The sequence below is a fragment of the Phoca vitulina genome, unplaced genomic scaffold (genome assembly GCF_004348235.1).
Source record: "Phoca vitulina isolate PV1807 unplaced genomic scaffold, GSC_HSeal_1.0 scaffold34, whole genome shotgun sequence".
Taxonomy (NCBI): Eukaryota; Metazoa; Chordata; class Mammalia; order Carnivora; family Phocidae; genus Phoca; species Phoca vitulina.
In genome coordinates, this window is record NW_022589737.1 from 7,291,179 (window position 1) to 7,305,925 (window position 14,747).

At 38.6% G+C, this 14,747-nt stretch overlaps 1 protein-coding gene across 10 annotated transcripts in view; it reads left to right on the forward strand.

Moving 5' to 3' along the window:
- NTM (neurotrimin) overlaps positions 1-14,747 on the forward strand; it is a 953,201-nt gene that overhangs the window by 651,709 nt on the left and 286,745 nt on the right. The gene's annotated exons all lie outside the window — the stretch shown is intronic.

The window sequence follows — 14,747 nt, forward strand, 5'->3', positions numbered from 1 at the left end:
GTGTGTGTATGAATGTGTGTGTATCAGGTTTTATGAATTTAGGGCACATTATAATGCATATGTCAAACAGAGTCCAACAGAGCTGAATTGTAATCTTAGGTCAGCAAAAGCATGTAGGTTGACATTGTAATGGGGATAGAACAAAGGTACAACTAGGTGTGAGCTTTTACTGAAAATGCTCTGCCGCTTGAGAAGGTGATACAAGGTAGATGGTGAGGATGACCCCAGGTGGGGTTAGTTTGGCTATACGGGAGGTCATAGAAGCTAAGGAATATGAGGAGTAGACAAGGAAGCATTGAGGGGACCAAACTTAGATTTTAGAACAGGTGTTAGTATTGGCATGAGAAAATTGGGGGAAATTTGCCCCGGCCTGTCAAGGCTCTCAGTGAGGAGAGGCAAAGGAACGAGCCTGAATGTACTAAGTGTGAATAAATGGGGCAGTGAGATTAGATTTGCCCAATTTGCCCTTGACTCCACTGCACAGAAATAGTAAGAAAAGAAATAGTAAAAAAGAACATGGTCTCTGATTTAAGATAGATGGGAAATTAAATTCCTACTCTGCTGCTTGCCACTTGTTGGATGCATCTCTTTGGGCAAGGTTTGTATTTTTTTTAATTTTATTAATATTTTAATCTTTCTGAACCTCGATTTTCTATCCATGGGCTGAATGTCATAATCCCTCCTTGCAGGACTGTTGTGTGGATCAAGAGCCCACAAATGTCAAGTGTTTAATATTATAGTTGACCCCAGACAAGACTTAGGAAATTAAAACTATCAATATTGTTGACTGCATATTTATCTTTTCCCCAAGATCCTCAATGTAAAGTATTAGTACAGTGTCGAGTCTGTGATAGGGCTTTTATAAATATTTGTTGAAAGAATGAACCATCTGGGTCATGCAAGGAGTGTTGAATGGACAGCAGATGTGGGTACTGAGGGGTAATGAACCTCTGTGTACGTATCCTGTGCCTTTCCTCCCCAGCATTACAAATGCTCCCAATTCCCCCGAAAATCATGTCTTTTTCACAGAATCCATATTGCTCAGAAAGATTAAAACCATTTTCAGAGATTCCGTGTTCTTTTTTATCCTTTCTGTTTTGCGCATCAGGTTCTCTGACCATTTCATTTCAGCAACTCAAAGAGCTCCGTCTTTTCTTTCTTTTTCCTTTCCTTTTCTTTCTTTCTTTCCTTGTTTTTTTCCCTGTTGTCAGAGCCCTAGGAGTTTCTTTTCCCTTTTTAATTAAGAGTGAATGAAGGTAACAAAGTGTTTTATAACTGGAGAGAATTCACCAGTGGGGCACCAAGGTGGAAATCCACAGGGTGAAAGGCGGGCAGACAGACACTGTATGGGCACCGTGGGGAAGGTGATCTGCAGTTGTTCCTCGCCCTGCTGTCTTATTGCCCACCCTCCCCCTGCCCATTGGCCTGGAAGCTTTACCTCTGGAGGAAGTCGCCCTGTCTTTTGTTAGGAAAAGCTGCAGTTCGAAGTTTGTTTTTTAAAAGCATTTTTAAACACACAGTGCGCTCTCCTGAAATACGCCTGTGCCCGCAAGGGTCCTGCAAGTTAATTCCTGCTGCCCAGGGAAGTGTCCTAATTTTCCCTTACTTTCCCTGACCTCCTCCTCACTGTGTTTCTGGCTGTCTTTAAGCACGGGTACAGCTTGGGATTGGAACAGGAGATCTCATGGAAGTGTCTGTCAGATATATATGCATGTGTGGCTATAAAGCAAAGATTGGGGGCTTAGAAAAAGTGTGTGAGCAGGGAGAAGGAAAATCAAATCCTATTGCAGAGAGCCACCCAGGAAGAGAAACCTTTTCCGTCACTGATGCTGTGCCCAGTCTAGTGTTGTCCTGGGCTCTCCCTGATGCTGAGGAGCGGGCTGGTCTTGCGAGAATGGAGTGCATGCACTCGGTGACGTCTTTGGAGCCCTGAATCTGACTCATTGCTTTCCGGAGCTCTGTTTTGCATACCACACTTGGAGGATGGCATTATGAGATTCCTAATGAGGAAAGCATGCTTTTATTAAACTCCTGGACCGAATTGCCTCCCTGTTGCCCTCTTTCTTTTTCATGAGATATGATGGGTTATTACATTTGTGATTAAAAAGATCTGTCATCAGTGTGTTTTGCCTTTTCAATTTTGTTGGAAGGTGATCATGATGCCGGTTCTCGGAGGAACAGAAGGATGGAGAAGAGAGGGCATATTTTGATATTTAAGGAACTCACCCTGCAGAGAGGGTTGACCCTTCTTTCTCCATTCACTGCTGACCATGTGGCTCAAATGGTTGTGAAAGGTCACTGAGCTGGCCACATGCTCACTGTACCAATTCTGCACAGCAGGAGTGAAGGAAATGGACAGGCTGATTTTTTTTTTTTTAAGCCAGGGACCAGATTGTAAATGTCCATACAGACAATTCTGGAATTTTTAGAAACCCCAAATGTTTAGTCACACCATGGCTTTTACATAATACCTAATCAGCTTTTTTGCTTCTTGTTAGCTTTGTGCTTACTATCAATTTGGATTTGAATGTTTCAGAAATGACTTTTTTTCTGTAAACAATACTGAATACAAAACTGAGCATTTGAAATTCAACTACTGTGTAATTCAGTTGCAGCCCCAAACTTCCAGCTCACCTTGGTGAATCGGATATCAAAGGAGGATGAGAGTAAGGATTCTGTTTCTCTGTGGTTAGACGACCCACTTGGATGTAGATATCAAGTTATAGGGATGACTGATATAGTACAAAGGTCAATTGTCTTCAGAATCTCCCACTGCTCTTCCCAATGACTTGACCCAGACTTGGGTGAGTACGGCCTCTTAACTAGCTTCTTTCTTTCCAATCTCAAGCCTCCCATCTGTCTGTGTTCAGGTATAGTTCTTTATGCTAAAAGAATGCCTTGATCATGTCGATTCTCTCCTTGAATGACACACAATGAATTTTCCCTTCAGTGGCCATTCCTGTCTTATCCTGGCATTTGAGGCTCTTTGTTAAGTTATCTGCTTCTACTTCTTTTCGTCTTATCTCTCACTAGACTCCCTAGGAGCTCTTTGTGGCACATGCATAGATAGCACTAATGGCAATCACTGAAGGGTCTCTTACACTTTGCCCAGGTTTGGGACTTTGCCAGTATCTCTCTGTCTCTCCATTAAACTTTGCATCCTTTATTTTCACCTATCAAAATCGTACATTTTTCTTAAGGCACAGCCACATGCCATCCCTCTTTAGAATGCCAGGTGGCTCAAGTTGTAACCTTGGCTCTCGGATAAGACTCTTAGACTTCTGTTAGTTACTTGTCTATATCTACTTTCTAAACTCTCTTGATCTTTATTCTATAATAGAAAGTGACTTAATACTTATGTATCTCATACGGGCATTACCACTGTGTATACTCTCTGGCAGTGTGTTGTTTCTACACCTTTGATTGGAAGCCTCAGCAAGTGTGGCATTATTTCTTGTATGATTGTCATCCTTCGTAACAGGCAGGTCTATATTTTGTAAAATTTGTTCCATAAATATGTGAAGAACTGAGTGAAACCACCTTTAGTAAAAATGCGCACTTTATAATGATTCTGTAATTTGAGAAAAAAAAAATAAATCAAGAGAGGAACTCCTTGAGGTAAGAGTTTGCTTCTAACATTTTCTTGATGTGCAAATAAATGAATTTAGTCAAGTTATCTTTTCTTTGAAGTGATCTGAATGCTAGTGATGCTCAGGAGTGAAAGCAATCTGGCATTTCTGTTGAGGAACTGTTAAATAGACGATAGCAGGGGGTCAAATCAGCATCTCCCTGCAAAATGGATGAGCGATTGCTGAATGCCTGTTCTGTCGTTACTTCAGCAGGGGTATTCATATCTAACACGCTCTTTTTTCTTGTAAGAAAAGGATATTTGCATTTATGATTTACATTTTTATTGCCTGTAATGTACCTGAGCTTTACAAGCATTATCCCAATTAATTCTGATAATAATTCAATGACCAAGACATTATAATAGATATTTTCAAGTTGAGAAAACTAAGATTCAGAGAGTGTAAGTAATATGGCCACGGTCACACAGCTAGCAAGTGGTGGAGCTACCATTCCAACCCAGACCCATCTCATTCCAGAGCTTATGTTCCTTCTAGTGCATCAGGTAGTGTCTATATATATCCTACACTTTCCTGCTTCTGGGTCTCTGTGCATGCTCAATCCCAAGCCCTAACTGCCTTTCCCAATTCACTGTTGCTGTGAGTGTTCCCCCTTATCCCCAAGGCCTCTTCTCCATCACTTTGGAAGTAATCACACTTTTAATGGGAATTCTCACAGCACTTTGGGTTTTTATCTAAGTCTCCTTAACATAATTCATCACTTTCATCCAGTAATACAGTCATTCATAGACGGATTCCATCTTCCTTCTGGTGCAGGAAGCTCCTTGAGGACAGACTTGATGCCCTTTGATCCATCCTGTACTCTTCAGGAGCGACTGGAGCTGTTAATGCAGTGTAGTTCCTCTGGACACATGCGTGGAAGATGGGGTTGGGGAAGGAAGGAGGATGAGAAAGGAAGGAATTAGAGAACAATAGAAGATGGTATATAATTAAGTGCTAAATTGTGTGGTTCAGACTAATTATGAAGCCTTTTAAAGAAACGCAGTTTTATTACTTTCAAGAATATAAAGTTAATTAATGGCTAACAAAATGTTGTCAAGTAACTGTCTTGTCATTCCCACTGTAATTAATCAATGCTTTTTGCATAAATGCAAAAGTGGACTTAAGCCCAGCCCATCTCCAGATTATTGAGAATTTTAAATTAGAACAGTCTGAAATAATGAGTTTTTTAAGAGGCTTAGATTGAAATCTAAAGATGAAAGCATACAGATAAAGAATGCAGAGGAGACCTCTAAATGTTTTTCTCTTTAACTAGTACTAACCAGGGTCTTCGTAATTGTTGAAACACATATAGGACCTTATTTGCTAACATGATAGCACATTTGCTTAACATTTTGAATTACTTCTTTTCTCCTCTTTGTTCGAGTAAGTAAATGTTTCATTCACTCGTGTAAAAAAAGATCTAAAATGACTATTTTTTTTTTAAGATTTTATTTTTTATTTGGCAGAGAGAGACACAGTGAGAGAGAGGGAACACAAGCAGGGGGAGTGGGAGAGGGAGAAGCAGGCTTCCCGCTAAGCAGGGAGCCCGATGCGGGGCTCGATCCCAGGACCCTGGGATCATGACCTGAGCCGAAGGCAGATGCTTAACGACTGAGCCACCCAGGCGCCCCTAAAATGACTATTTTGAGGCTATTTCAGAAATGCTAAAATGAGAGAGTAATAAAAATGATGAAGCCAGTAGCAGAGGGGGCAAAAAGGAGGAGAGAAAATGAAAACTAGAAATGGTAGGGTGGGATGTGTTAGCAGTCCAGTGCAGGAGTTAGGGAGAGGAAAGACTGCCGGGTAGCTTCCAGGTTTCATACTTAAGTGACGATTTGGAAAGAAGGAGCACAGAAGAAGAAGAATATGGAATTTAATACTGGACCTACTGTCCCAGGAGTGTCTCTTTGATACCAAATTAGAGCTATGCAGACAGCAGTTGACATATGCCTGTGACACTCAGAAGGGAGGGTCACTGGAAGATAACCAACTGTGGAGTCATTGGCAGATGTGGTTGGTGAAGCTTTTCACAAAGGTGGGATGTGCTAGGTCCGCAGGTAATAGAACAGGGAAGGATCCCACAGAGATTGAAGGTAAGATTCAGAGAAGTTATCTAACAAATGATTTTGAGGAGTATGCAGAGAAGTCAGAGGAAAACCTAGAGAGAATGATGTCAAGGAACCTAAATGGAAATATTTTTAAGGTGGGATCTAGAGGAGAACTGCAAAGCATCCATCAGCTGCGGTATTTAGACCACAATAGATGAGTGCAGGCTTGCTGTCCTGGTGAAGGGAGCCCCAGTGGGGCTGGTTGGGGGATGGGAAGGGAGAGCAGGGCCATGTCTGTCATAGACTGTGGTAAAAGGAAGCAGCTAGTGGGGAACTTGGGAGAAACAAAGGGAGTTGGGAATAAATCGTACCTAGCAGAAGGGTGATGGGAGTAGTCTTGATCAGGGACAGCACCATCTCTCCTCCAGGGAGAGAAGCGTAGAGTAGTCCTTAATGTCTGCCTTCAGGAAAGAGCTGAGTGAAGAGTGCAGCTCACTGTTGTGTTGTTTGTTTGCCATGGCTTTGTTAAAGTACAGTTTACATAAGGTAAAATTCACCCGCTTTAGTGTAGAATTCAATTATTTTAAAGTAAATTTATACTTGTGTAATCATCACCACAATTCACTTTTAGAACATTTCCATCACTCCAGAAATTTCCTTTGTGCCTATTTGCAGTTAATCTTCATTTCTTACCACCCCACCCCCCCAGCTGTAGACAACCATTGATCTACTTTCTGTATCTATATATTTTCCTTTTCTGGGTATTTCATATAAATGGAATTTTATAATACGTAGTTTTTGCATTTGGCTTCTTTCATAATGTTTCTGAGGTTGATCTATGTTGTAGGACACATCAGCAATGTATTCCTTTCCATTGCCTACTAGTGTTCTATTGTGAAGATACCACACATTTTGGTTATTCATTTACTAGTTGCTAGACATTTGGATAGTTCCCAGATTTGGGGCTATTATGAATAACACTGCTATGAACATTCACCTACATGTCTTTATGTGAACATATGTTTTCATTTCTCTTGTGGAGATTCCTAGAAGTGGAATCACTAGGTCATATAATAAGTTTATTTTTAACTTAAAAAAAAAACCCTGCCAACTGTTTTTCCAAAGTGGTTATAACATTTTACATTTCCACCAGCAATTGATGAGTTCTGCATCTTCTCCACATCCTTACCAACACTTGTTTTTGTCTCTCTTTTTGATTATAGCCATTCTAGGGGGTGTATAAACCACAGGGGGTATCTCCTTGTGGATTTAATTTGAATTTCCTTAATGACTAATGAAGCTGAACATCTCTTCATGGCTTATTACCCTTCATATATCTTCTTGGGTGAAGTGTCTGTTCAAATCTTACAGTGATTTCTTAATGATGTTGTTTATAGTCTTATTAAGTTGTAAGAATATTTTATATATTCTGGATACAAGTCCTTCATTAGATATATGATTTGTAAATATTTTTCTCCCTGTCTTTGGCTTGTCGTTTCATTTCTTAATGGTGTTTTCAAAAAAAAAATTGGGGGGCACCTGGGTGGCTCAGTTGGCTAAGCATCTGCCTTCAGCTCAGGTCTTGATCTCTGGGTCCTGGGATCGAGCCCTGATTGGGCTTCCTGCTCATTAGGGAGTGTCTGCTTATCCCTCTCCTTCTCCCTCTGCCACTTCCCCCACTCAAAATGTTTCTCCTATATTTTCTTCTAGAAGTATCATAGGTCTTAGGTATCATGTTTTAGGTCTTAGATTTAAATCTGTGATTCAGTTTATTTTCTGTATAATATAAAGCAAGGATTTAAATTCATTTTTTAGAAGATTTATTTATTTGTTTATTTGACAGAGACGGGGAGAGAGAGAGAGAGAGAGCAAGAGAACACAAGCAGGGGTGCTGCAGAGGGAGAGGGAGAAGCAGGCTCCCCACTGAGCAGGGAACCTGATGTTCCCAGGATCCCAGGATCCTGGGATCATGACTTGATTCAAAGGCAGACACTTAACTGACTGAACCACCCAGGTACCCCTTAAATTCATTTTTATTCACACAGCTATTCAGCTGGTTTAGGTCCATGTGTAGAAGATACAGTCTTTCTCTCATTGAATTTGTTTTAGCAGTTTTGTTCAAAATTTCATTGACCATAAATGGGATTATGAATCCTTTTTGAATGAGATTTATTTCTGGAATATCAATTCTATTTTGATCTAAATGTCTATCCTTGCACCAGTAACACACATTATTTTTTTTTTTAAGATATTTTTAATTTATCTATTTGACAGAGAGATAGCACAAGTAGGCAAGAGTGGCAGGCAGAGGGAGAGGGAGAAGCAGGCTCTCCGCTGAGCACGGAGCCCGATGCGGGGCTCCATCCCAGGACCTGGGATCATGACCTGAGCTGAAGGCAGCTGCTTAACCAACTGAGCCACCCAGTGCCCCCAGTAACACACATTATTAATTACTGTGACTTTAAAGTAAGTTTGAAGTCAGGTAGTATAAGTCCTCCAACTCAATCTTCTTTTTTCAAAATTGTTTTTGCTCTTCTACATCCTTTGGATTTCCATGTATAGTTTAGAAATAGATTGTCAGTGTATACCAGCCTGCTGAGGTTTGGGTAGGAATTGCATTGATTTGCCATCTTGACAATATTGAGTCTCCATATCCATGAACATGGAATACCTCCATTTACTTAGATCTGTTAAAATTTCTGTCCACACTGTTTTATAGTTATCAGTGTAGACATTTATTCTTAGGTATTTAATTCTTTATAGAAATGATTCATTTTTATTTATCTCTATTTTCTGCAACATTGCAAAATTGTGTATTAGTTCTAATAGTTTCTTTGTGAACTCTTTAGAATCCTCTACATCCAGGATTATATCATCTGAGAATAAAAACAGTTTTCTATCTTCCTTTTTAATCAGATTTTTTCCCTTCCTTCCTTCCTTCCTTCCTTCCTTCCTCCCTTCCTCCCTCCCTCCCTTCCTCCCTTCCTTCTTTCCTTTTTTCCTTCCTTCCTTCCTCCCCTCCCCTTTCTTTCTTTCTTCCTGTTTGCACTGAGTAGAACCTCTGTACAATGTTGAATAGAAATGTCAGAATTGGATAGCCTTTGCCTCTTCAGTGATCTTAGGAGGAAACATCCAGTCTTCTATCATTATTGTATGATGTTAGCTGAGGATTTTTCATAGATATCTTTGTCAGATTGAGGATGTTTCTTTCTAATCCTCTTGGTTGAGAGTTTTTATTGTGAATGGGTTTTCAATTTTACCCAGTGTTTTTTATTCATGTATTGAGATGACCATGTGACTTTTTCTTTTATTCTATTACATGATGTATTTCACTAATAGATTTTCAGATACTAAGTCAAGTTATTATTCCTGTAGTAAGTCCCAGATGGTTTTGGTATATAATACTCTCTATATGTTGCTAGATCCAGCTTACTAATATTTTGTTAAAGGGTTTTGCATTTGTGCTCATGAAGGATATTTATCTGTAGTTTTGGGTTTTTTTACTTGTGATTTCTTTGTCTGGATTTGATATCAGGTAATACTGGCCTCATAAAATGAGTTGGAAGTGCTCCATCCCTCTCTATATTTTGAAAGAGTTTGTGATGGATTAATATTTTTCTTTTTAAAATATTTGATAGAATTCACTGTGAAGGCACATGGACCAGGCTTTTCTTTGTGGGGAGATTTTTAATTACTAATTTAATACTTTGATTCAGTTTTAGGGGCACCTGGGGAGCTCAGTCTTTTAAGTGGCTGCCTTCGGCTCAGGTCATGATCCTGGGGTCCTGGGATCGAGCCCCATGCCCGGCTCTCTGCTCAGTGGAGAGCCTGCTTCTCCTTCTCCCTCTGCCTGCCACTCTGCCTACGTGTGCTCTCTCTCTAACTCTCTGTCAAATAAATAAATAAAATCTTTTAAAAAATACTTTGATTCGGTTTTATTCAGCTATTTTACTTCTCTTGAGTTAATTTGCAACTTTTTTTCTAGGAATTTATCTAAGTTGTATAATTTATTGGCATAAAATTGTTAAAATTTCCTTCTATTATGTTTATAGTTGTATCATGTTAGAGTCTGTAGGATCATGTCCTTTCATTTGATTTTGGTGATTTTTTTCTTCTTTCTTCTTGGTTACTCTAAAGATTTGCCAGTTCTGTTATTTTTTCAGTGAACCAATTTCTGTTTCACTGGTTCTATTGTTTTCTCGTTTTATTTCATTGATTTTTCTCCCTAAATCATTATTATTTTTCTTCTTCTGTTTGATTTCAATTTAGTTTTCTCTTCTTTTCTAGTTTCTAAGGTGGAAGCTTAGGTTATTGATTTGAGACTTTTCTTCTTTTCTAACATTAAGCTGTAAACATCCAGCTATAAATTCCCCTCTAAATGCTGCTTTTGTTACATCCCATAAATGTTGATATGTTATGTTCTGTTTTCATTCAGCAAAAATATTTTTTATTATTCTTGGACTTCTTTTTTGATCAATGCAGTATTTATAAGTATATTGTTTAATTTACCAATATTTCGGGACTTCCCAGATTTCTTTCTGTTACTGATTTATAATTTAATTTATCAATATTGGGGAGATACTTTCCTGATTTGATCCTTTTAAATGTTATTTTGTTCTACTATATGTTCAGTCCTGGAGAATATTCCATGTGCATTGGAAGTACACATTTATGTTACAGATACTGATTGGAGTCTTGTAGAAAATAAACAGGTCAGACTGATTCATAGTATTCTTTAAAACTTCTGGTTTTTCTATCAATTATTGAGAGTGAGGTATTGAAATTTTCAACCTTAACTGTTGATTAGTCTATTTTTTCTTGCAATTTTGTCCATTTTTCTTTGCTGTATTTTGAGGTTGAGTTTTTGGATTCATATATATCTATAAGTTTTTTTTAAAAACACATCCTATGTGGATTTCATTATGCAATGTGCCTCTTTGTCATTAATAATGTTTCTAGTCTTGAAGTCTGTTTTGTCTGATATTAAAATTCTTCCTTTATAATCAGATGCCTTCTTTCTTATGGTTATTGTTTGCATAGTATCTTTTTATTTTCAACCTATTTGTAACTTTGAATGCAAGGTGTATCTCTTTTAGACCGCTTGTAATGTGATCTTACATTTTTATCTAATTTGACCATCTCTGCCTTTCAATTGGAGTATTTATACCACTTATATTTAATGATGGTTATTTTTATGGTTGGATTTACATTTGACATTTTACTAGTTTTCTGTATGATTCCTATCTTCTAAGTTCCTTTGTTTCTTTTAAATTGACTACTTCTGTGTTAAATATTTTTTTAGTGTATCATTGTCATTCTTCTATTGACATTTTATTTGTATATTTGATTTGTGGTTTTATCAGTTGCTTTAATGATTTTACTCTTCAGTTTAGCTTATCACAATCTACTTCAGATTAATGCTGACTAAATTCTGGGAAAATATAGAAAATTTACTCTTTCTTTCTTTCTTTCTTTCTTTTTTTTTTCTTGAGAGAGAGAGCATGTGAGCCAGGGGTGGGAGGACAGAGGGAGAGAGAGAATCTCAAGCAAGGTCCATGCCCAGCATGGAGCCCAACATGGTGCTCAGCCACATGACTCTGAGATCATGACCTGAGCAGAAATCAAGAGTCGGATGCTTAACTGACTGAGCCACCCAGGAGGCCTTAAAATTTACTCTATTGTAGCTCTATTTCCTCCCCCTTCTTTGTCCTATTACTGTTAGATATGCTATATCCATATATGTTATCAACATAGCAATACATATAATTTTTCTTTATTTAATTTTATCTTTTAAGGACTTTAGAGAAGAAATGAGAAAAAATAAAGACTTTTTATGATTTGTAAAAGATTTATAAAGACTTTTATATAATTCTACATACCTACCATTTGTTCTGTTCTTCATTTCTTGCTGTGAATTCAAGTTACCACCTGGTCATTTATTTTCATACTGAAAGAGTTTCTTTGGTGTTACTTGAAAAGCAACAGATTATTTATTTGAGAATGTCTGTGTTTCACCTTTGTATTTGACAGAGAGTTCTGCTGGATATAGAATTCTTGATTGCAGTGGTTTTTCCTATCAGTACTTTGAATATGTCATTCCACTGCCCTGTCCTCCATTGTTTCAGATGAGAAATCAGCCTTAACCATATCACTGCTCTCCTGTCAGTTTTATTTTGCTGCTGTCAAGATTTTCTCTTTCCCTTTGGTTGCAGTTGTTTGATTATTATGTTTCTAGACATGGATATCTCTGTAGTTATCCTACTTTGGATTTATAGAACTTCTTATTATATAGATTAATGTTTTTCACCAACTTTGGGGAATTTTCCCAACAATTTCTTTGAATATATTTTCTGCCCCTTTCTTTCTCTTATACTGAGACTCCCATTATGTATATGTTGATCCTCTGAGACTGTTTATTTTTTTATTTTTTTCCCCTCTGTTTTTCAGTTTGGATAATTTCTATTAATCTGTTTCCAAGTTCACTGAGTCTTCTGTCATCTCAAATCTGCTATTGAGTCCTCCAGTTAAGTTTTCCTTTTCTCATTGTATACTTTTCTACTCCATAATTTGCACTTGGTTCTTTATAATTTTTGTTTCTGTGTTGAAAAATCTGAATTTACTGATTTATTGTTGTCTTACTTTAATTATTAGAAGCATGGTTTCCTTTAGTTTTTAAAATATATTTATAAGAACTGCTTTGAAGTTTTAACTGCTAAACCCAATATCTGGGGACACACAGGTTCTATTGCCTACTTCTTTTGTGAGTATAGGTCACACTTTCCTGTTTCTCTGTGAATCTCTCTCTTTTTTTAAAAAAGTTGATATTTCAGATGGTATATGTAGCATATACATTTCAGATGGTATATGTAGCAAATCTGGATCCTGGATCCTAGTCCTCCCCCTGTAAATGTTGCTATTTTTACTATATATATATATATTTTTTTTTTTTTGCTTTGCTTAGTAATTTGTCTAGAATAATCAGTGAAATCAGTGAAATCTGTCTTCTCTGCTTTACAGTGTCCAGTCACTAATGTCTCTCCTCAGATTTAAAAAAAAAAAAAAAATCTTTGTTTTAATTTTAAAGCCTAGCCTCCTACACGTTGCCCCTTGTTCTTTGCAGTTGAGTTGTCAGCCAGTGATTGAACAAAGGCTGTGCTTGAACATCTCAAGCCAATAAATCTTCTGCTGATAGATTAGTGTGTGGATAGGGAAGCATATTCAAAGTTCAAGTCATTTTCTAATATGTTTTGGTTTTTACCTTCTACCAGGGTCCTTTGAGTCCTTTAGGCTCATGTTCACAGCCTTAGAGTCAATGAAGAGTGTATGGCTCATGAGTGCTTTCTAGGCTGTACAAGCATGCCCGACCCTGACCAAACCTCAGGCTAGTAGAGCCATTGGCTTTCCTCTCTAGCCCTTCAGAGGGTCATTTCTACCAACAATACCAGCATCACTCACTGCTCTAGCTTAGGTGAGTCCCTTAAATCATGGCAGTGGAGCTGCTGGTCCTCACAACTTGCCCTACCATGAAAGAACCTCCAAATTGACTGGGCTGCTGGTGGTGTCAGAACACCAAAGATCTCCAGAGTTCTTCACTAAAGTTCAGCACTTTTACAAGAATATATGCTGCTCTGGTTGTTGTATGCCTTTGCTCAGTATGGTTGTGTTTTGTTTTATCAATTTTGTGAAACTTTATAGTCTATTTTTTGGTGGACAGAGCATTTCCAAGCTCCTTTCTTTGCTCTAGTGGAAGTTGCTGTGTTTTATTTAGTGCCGTTCTCAGACCTTTATATTTGTAATTTTGGGTGATGTTTCTTCAGTGTCCACATGATATTTGTTATCACAGCTCTCTAAATTTGTAAGTGAACTTCTAGTCCCATGTGGCCCCACAAAAGACACTGCCCCCAGTTTCTGACAGTTGCCATGATCTCACCTCAGAGCTTTACAACACTTGGCTTCCAAGATGCTAGCTCTGTGAAGTAAAATTAGAGGCTCATATTTGTTGAGTAGAATAAAGTCAATGGAAATCCCCAATCTAAGCTTCTGTTAAATTCACTGCTTGAACTCAGGACAAACATTCCATAGGCAACATTAGCTCTGAAGTTGTCATGTGGCCTGGATGCCTGGAACTGTACTGATGGATGTACAGCTCAAAGACTCTAAGAAAATGTGCATCGTGGTCCTTTAAGATTTGAAAGCTGCAATTCAAGGGCTGTTAAGACCTTCAGCTGGTGATAATTGGATTTGTAAGACAGTGCAACATGTGATAAAAACGCTCCTGTTGGATGGGATCCCAGTTTTCTTCTATCCTTCCTATTAATGTGATAAATGTTGCTGTCTCAGCTGATAGGACCATGTTGGATAATCAGATTGGAATCAAGTTAGAGTTCCTCAGGCTGGCTCCATGTGAAGCTTGTGGGAAGACTTGAAAAAAAAATACTGTAGAGAATAAAAAAGGGGCCTGGGTTTGCAAAGGGAACATTTTACTTTCATTACAAGGCTCCATGGTGCAGGGAAGACTTATTAACCATAGACTCTAGCCATGTGCCGTAACCTCTGCGTGCCATGTCCCATGGGAAGCTGTGGGAAAGTATCCCCGGTGTTACTGGGCACATGCCATAGTGGGGGCTGGGGAGAAAACATAGCATCTCTCGACATGGATGTTGGGCCAGGGAGGAGACAAAATAATGTTGGAAAATTAAACCTCTTTTAATTAAAGCTGATGGCAAACAAACTCGACTAATATGGCTCTACAGCTGGGAAACGTAAGTACGATTTGAAACTGAACAGCTGTGAAATTGGGCCCTCTGGTTACAGCTGGGCATGCGAGAGGGACAGAATCCCTGGCAAAGGTGTTGCCCCCGCCTGGAGGACTGACTGAGCTGGGGACAGACAGCCAGAGTGGCTTGCTCTCCTTATTGTTTTTGACACAGCATACCCCACCAAGATATCCAGTCTCTGGGTTTCTGGACTCCCAGAGTCCACTCACCAGTAGCACCCCTCTGCCCCACATGTTTGTTTAGGATTTTTCCTAATGAGAACAGCATCAGTGTGGGTGCTGGAATTAAAGAGA